Raw genomic sequence first — 7,161 nt, forward strand, 5'->3', positions numbered from 1 at the left:
TCTGGGCTCTTTCTATGGACTTGGAAGGAGCAGAAACTATGCAGAAACAATTTGTAGGATGTCTGTGTGTGGGTTTAGAACACTGCAGACTGTATAGAGGGAATAAAATGCTTTAATTCATCTGCATGAGGAGCAGGAACACCCTACAGCAGAGGAATCTGGAAAACTGAGGAAAAAAGGGGGCAGTTGATGCAATGCTGCTTGTCTGACAAATTATAAACTTGTGTCTCCCACCGAGCATGAGTATGTGTGCCTACAGGGTGCAAGGGTTTCACTTCACCTTTCCTCCAATGTGCTGGACACCCACCAGCTCAGGAAAGTGAAGGAAACCTTTCAGGAGCCAAAGTGGATGTCAGCATGATGTTGTCAAGTGTCTCAGAAAATAATGCTGTCAAGAAGAAGGCAGGCACAATGGCCTTCCAATACCCAATGTATTCTGAACAACTTAAACCAAACTGGGCTATCTTTCCCATAAGCAGTTAAATTGGCCATGAATTTACAACCTAAAATCTCTTTGTCTTACTATAGTTATCATTTTCTTTAACTTTTATCTTAATTTCCTTTTCTTTTCCCTGTTTTATTATTTAATTTGGAAGTGGGCTCTAGGGAAAGTTGTTCTAGCTCAAAATTTGGGTGGTTTTCACATCTTATAAAGCCAGACTACAGACTAAGTCAGGAGTAAATCACATTAAGTTGAAACAGAATGGTATTTTTCAATCTTCATTTCATTGCACTTTGAAGAAAAAAGATAGCTTTTGTGTGTTCATATTTCATGACTACTCATAACAGATATGAAGATCACAGCTTAACTCCCATTGCTTGAAAATTGCATCAGCAAGGTTGTTTAACTTAATCTCTGTGCCCTACTATGGGAAAAATCTCTGAATGCTTTCTGATAGTTTTTCCCTCTCTCTTACACCCCACTGCTATCAGAGTTCATTTATATTCTCCCCGCTTACTCATAGCAGCCCTGACCAATTTAAGAAGCCTGCTGCCAATGTGCAGACTTCCCCAGAGTCTCCAACATCATAAAGGTAAGCACTGATGTTGCTAAGAGAAGCATCCCTGTCTCTTGCTTAGGCTTTTTGTAAAGTAGATTAAGTGAAATAATAATATTAAGCTAAATGTGATTAATAAGGTAATCACATTTGTCATCTCAGAAGCATTCTGTCAGCTTTCCTTCTGTTTCAGGCAAGTGAGCTCTCTTCTCATTTTCTTCCACGCTTTATCTTTTCAAAAGGAAAAATGTAAATAAATTTTGCACAGTTTGGGTGTCCTTATTCAGTTTCAACCTGTCATAAAGGAATATTCTACCAGGTAACCCTCAAAGCACAGAACCTGTTGTGCAGGCTTGTTTTTGTTGCACTAGTGTTGTCAAGTGTGTCTATATAATCAATGCGAGTTCAACGAATATCTCCATGTTAACACAGTTAATCTTAATTATAGAAAAAATTACAGGAAATACTGTATTTCTTGGTGCTCAGACTCTGGTTACTCAAGTCTGTATTTATGAGGCCCTTCCAGCCTGATTGTAAGGGCCTCTGTGTGGCCTATATCCAGGAAAGCACTCAGGAACAGGCTTATGGTTTAATGAGCATCTAATGTTGTGCTGGATTAAAGAAGTACTGGAGCTATACAATGCCATCATTTTTGGACAACAGTCTTTGTCAATGCCAGCAGAGATTTCTGCATCAGTCAATGGTAAATGTTGACCACCGGCACCATATAGACTCTTAACAGAGAGCTATCCCTTGTGTTTGAAAGGATAGGTTTGGAGGTTATAAATTCTGCAAGCAGCAGCCTGTCATGGGTTTAGGAGTGTAACTGCTCTATTACGGATCACATTAAGGAACTTCTCTCTTGGGTGAGGTTTTTTCTTTTTTTTACCCAGATCTAATCTCATGGCAACTCAATTAATTACTAAGGAAATGGCTCATTCTATGGCCCATTGTATGTGTTGACATACCTGGTGCAGCTCAGGGTGAACTTCATGCCAAGAAAACACTCAGACAAAATCAGATGTTAAACCACTGGAATCTGAAGCAAAGCAACAGTTTTCAGTGTGTCTCTACTTAGGGTACCACTGTGGGTAAGAACCAGTTGTGGGAGCTGCCTGCAGTTGAAAGCATCTGAGGTAAATCAAACCAAGGCCAACCAGGCGCTCTACAAACAACTCCTCACAACTGGTGTTGTGCAAGGGCACAGTCATGCTGGTACTTCACAGCCATGAACTTCAGAAAAGCTTTTAATAAAACAAAGGCATACTAGGCTTTTGCCGACAAGCTTCTAGACACTTAACTTTTGAAGACAGCTCTAATCGAATCGACTCTAGGAGTAGAAAAAGAATAACAGTTTTCTGGCATTCACTTGTTCTGATAATAGTAAAAAGTCCTCTGACTTTCCCAATAGAAAGGTCAAGTGCTGAAAGGTACTGAGCACCCATAATTTTCACTACAATCAGCCTCTGAATGTTACATACCTTCAAGGACTTGACAGAAAGAATTCCTACAGGAGAAGGTATGGGAGGGTCTGGCTTTTGACATGCCAATCAGGAGAAGTAGGTATTTTGAGGCAAAAGAACAACTGATTAGAAAAAACACTTTTGATGGTTTCCATCTTTAATGTAACCACTGACTAGAGACCAGTATATGCCTGATTTGCCCTGTGGTAGAAAAAGAAATGTCTTGTGTCCTATTAGGAACCTGAGCAGCAAATGAATTAGTGTGAACAGACTTTGAAAAGAGTTGCCAACATTTCTTCTTGGTTGGGAGGTTCTTGTCTGTGTCAAGTATCTTGGGCATTGGGGAAATATAAGGACAGAGAAAAAATATGTGGGGCACAGGCAACACCAGCATGTTGTGAGACTGGAACAGGGCAAAGTCCCTTTGATCTGGCTGTATTCTGACCCCTCAGCAATGAGGCAAAGTGCTGTAAATCCCATTAGAGGAGAAATTAGAAGGAAAGATATTTAGAAGGAATAAAGATGCAGTAGTGGCCTGACACAGTAGTACTGTGTTTTCATCCTGCAAGGTGCATGAGAATTTGTAAAGGGTTTTGAGTCCTGATGGTTTTGATGTTTCTGCAAGGTGAAAAGGAAAGTGATAGGAGTGTGGGGAGAATGGCCATTCAGGTTATTTTGGGCAAAAACCATTCTGTAAAGGCATAAAAACCAGTTTAAATGTAGCTGTGGAAAAAATGGTTAAAGATATGCTGTCTTTCAAAATTCCAAGCAAGGAGATTATAGATAAAATCAAAACTTGCGAAAAGAAATAAAAAGACAAGACTCAGAAACAATTTTCCTTTATGTCATACTTTATAAAGGGATATTAAAATTGCTATTTGATTAACTAATTGCCCTGTACTGCTGAATTGTTTTTCAGCATGTAATCTTCAACTAAAAACAAGTTTAAAAAGTGTTAAATTCGTAAGTTTCTGGAAAAACCCAATCAACATTAGTCACAATTCTCTTAATTGCTTTGTAATTTTGTGGGTTTACTGAACTACCTGGTGTAGTTTCAGCAGAGACTTGTATTCCTTTTAGAAACAGGATATAATTGGTGTGCTGAAGTCTGGATTGTCTCAGAAAACTGAAATCATTAAGATTTTCTTGTTAGAGAAATTCCTGTAAAAGGAAATGCAAATGTATGTTTATTAAGTTGTTTGGCCAAATACAAAAGACTGTCGTGTGAAAGCTACTTAGAGACATTTTATGTTCTCTGAGGTGCTAAATTTATCTACCTGCACTGGTATACATTGCTCTTCACCTGGAAATGTGCCTCTTTGACAGCAATCACCCCTCAAATACTGATTTTCTTCAGGAGGAAAGGGTTAATGAATTTCTCCAGTGCTAAAGGCTGATGTTAAATAAGTTCCTGTATGTTAGAAATTCCATGCTGAAGGAACTTGGAGGGCAGTGCTTTAGCGGTCATGCTGCCTTGACTCCTTGAGGAGAGCCAGCTGCAGATACAGAGCCACAGCTCTGTGTGTGAATAGAGGTTATTTGCATGACTGACAGTGACCTTTGGTGGTGGTCCTGGTTGCTGTGTCCATGTTTTCCAAAGACAATACAGAACATGAGGGATAAAGATGTGGCCTTTTGAATCTCTATTTCTTACAGACTCTTAATTAAAACAAAGAAAACTAGTGAGTGTAACATTTGTCATAGAAGGTGTATACTTTAGTAATAAATAAACCACCAGAAAAAGATAAATAGCAATGAAAAGGTTTCTTTGTATATGTTTTCCCTAAGCAAATCTGCTAGGGAAAGTGCACTGTCACTTGATTTTTCTTATCCAGTATTTCCTGTCCTTACCCTGTAACAGGAAGTCTCTCCAAGGGCTGGGAACATGAAATGGTTACACCCATGAGTTAAATTGAAAAATAGGCAGTAATTGACAAGGAAACTGGATTTTAACAGCTTTCAGCTGGCCTTCCTGGGTACAGGTGGAGTGATACGCTTCCACATCTCTGCCTAATGAAATCCACCTCCATATGTTAGGGAAATGAGGCTCTGTGGTACATCCCATGGTTCTTGGGAAGGGCTACAACATGTCTGACATGTGGAACTCAAAACTGCTTATTTCTCTTGCTGAATACCTAAATCTCAGTAGCTGGTCACAACTTTGCAACCTATAATGTAAGAGAAATTGCCGTGCTCTTCAGCTGCATTAACACCAAAAACTCCCAACAGGTCTCAAACTGCATCTTTGTGCACCTTCATGCTTTTGAAAGTGCAGTGGGCTTAATATTCCTTTGGAAATATTATCTCTGGCTTAAAATATCTCTAAATTGCATTCAAAGCTGCAGTAGGTTCTAAGTAGACCTGAGATCATCTTAAAATACTGTACTAAGATACTGGTAGTACTCTACAAAACTAGCCCTACAAAACCTGCTGCCTAAATAAATCAGTAGTCATCACATACCGAAGGACTGTGATTACACTTGTAATAAAGTACCCAAGCTAGGATGTTTATTATGTTAAAATCTTTGATAAGTTTATTGAAGGGCTGATGAGAATCAAGTATGGAGTTGCTCTTTGAATGCAAGCATGGAGTGTTTCCATGTAAATAAGTTCAAACAGTTGAGGGCTGGTGGCTGCATTATATCCCTCAAATGGAGTGGGCTAATTAATGCCCTTTTATCTGCTTCTTACAGAGCTCTTGAAAGTTGAGGTATTTATTCTTAGATTCTTTAATTGAGAAGTGTCTTCAGCTACATCTCACAGTTGAGTCTTTGCTCTCTCTGCTCATCTACCCAACTACAGACTCTGAAATTAGGAAGTGGGACAGCATACATTTCTCTGCAGGCATATTTCCCTGTTCTTTGGAACAGGTGCTGTAGGTGTGTGCCCTGTATTTCTAAGTTCCTTTTCTTGACACAGATATTTGTAAAGTCACTAGCTAAGCCACTGACACCTGTACTATTTTCTCATCATCTCCTGTCCTGCTTTTCCATTTAACTTCATGGCCTTGTGTTTACTCTGCTAAAGTGTGACATTTAACTATTTTTGCACATATTTTCGTTGATTTGTAATAACTTTGGAGGTATTCCCTCCATCCTTCCCTTTTCATACCAGGTCAAAGGGATGCCTTTTGTCTTTTTGGGCTCTATTTTCTTCTTACAGCTTGAAAAGATAGTTTTTCACCCTCATATTGTCCTTGCTTGCTGGAAGGATCTTTGTGACCAGGATTCAACTTCTGGCTTTGCTGCAGGTCTTTTGATACCCTGTGCTTGTAAACTTCTCTGCTGCTATAAAAGAGAACCATTAAAGTTCCTCTCTTATCACTCATCTTTTCTGGTTTTTGCCTTATGAAATTACTGTCTGCTCTGGGCAGAAAGGTTTTCCTCCATTGTGTTCATACAGGTCCTCACATAGAATGGGAAGCCAGTAAATCAATATAATTACCCTGAAAAGCATAGCTGAGAATATTCTCCTAAAGTTTCTTTCATTTTATTGTTGGCACCCTCCTGCATTTTTCCAGGTTTGGTTCATTTTTTCTTAAAATCTGTGAATTTCAATAACACTTTCTTCTCAGTAGATCCACTAAAGGCAGCATTTTGACAAAGATTCATTTCACAAGAATAATTTTCTGAAGAGAAAAGTCTGTTTTACAGGATGAATTTTCTTATTCATTTGAAACAGTCCCGAGAGCTGCATCAGACTATACAGGATTGCCTTTTGAAGCACAATATTGTCAGGTCAGACATGACACTTTCAATAAGCCATTGGGAGTCAATTAAAAGTTTTTATGTGTTCTGGCCTCTTTTAGCAGTGACAGCTCCCAGGTTCAGGTCAGGTCAGGTTTGCATCAACCACACCGTGCTTTTTCTGTGCAAGATTCACATGAGCATTCACAGGCCATTGCATTGACCTTTGTTAGCAAAACCCTCACACAGTTTACAGGCCTTTTCAAAAGTGAGAGAAACACAGTTGTCAGGACATTTTGAACTCTGCTATGCTTGTATAGTTCCTATTGCAAGACTCTATACCTTTGCTTGCTTAAACCCTGTGTGACTTGATGGCTCGTCTGTGAGAAATTATTTTTCTTGGTCTCCAAAGAAGACGTCTTCTGACAGAGATCTTGATTCACGATATGTAGGAGACTTGATAAGGAAGATGCACCCGAAGACAAAAGAAGGAAGAATGATCTAAATCTCATAAAAGAAAAAGATTAATTTAATCTTTCTTCTTCCCTCCTTTTCTAGCGCCCCATTACAAGAGGTGGATATATCCATGCAGTTCCTCTTACAGAGCTCTGACTTTTCCTGCTGACTCTATCTCCTATCTGATCCTTGATTTTCAAGGAGGCTGTAAGCTACTCTGATATTTTTGTCCCCCTACCATTAAAAATGTGATAGACATAATCAATGTGATGTATAATTTGAGAGAAGTAGTGAGTACAATGTTTCCCACTCTCATTTCAAGCAGTGTTTTTTGTCTTGTGTCAGAATGAGGGCTGGTTTTCACAGGGTTTGGCTACTTTAGGCAGGAGTAGAGGTGGCTCAAGAGCACAGTGAGGAGGTGACACCATTTTGCCTTCCTCTTTCACTCCTGGGGACCAGAGGGAGGACCAGCGTCAAGACTGGGAGAACCTCCAGCACTGTGAACAAGCCAGAATTTCTCCATGCTCTGACAGGAGGAGGGAGCCCCAAAACAGGCAA

The sequence above is a fragment of the Coloeus monedula genome, assembly GCF_965178545.1.
Source record: "Coloeus monedula genome assembly, chromosome: 5".
Taxonomy (NCBI): domain Eukaryota; kingdom Metazoa; phylum Chordata; class Aves; order Passeriformes; family Corvidae; genus Coloeus; species Coloeus monedula.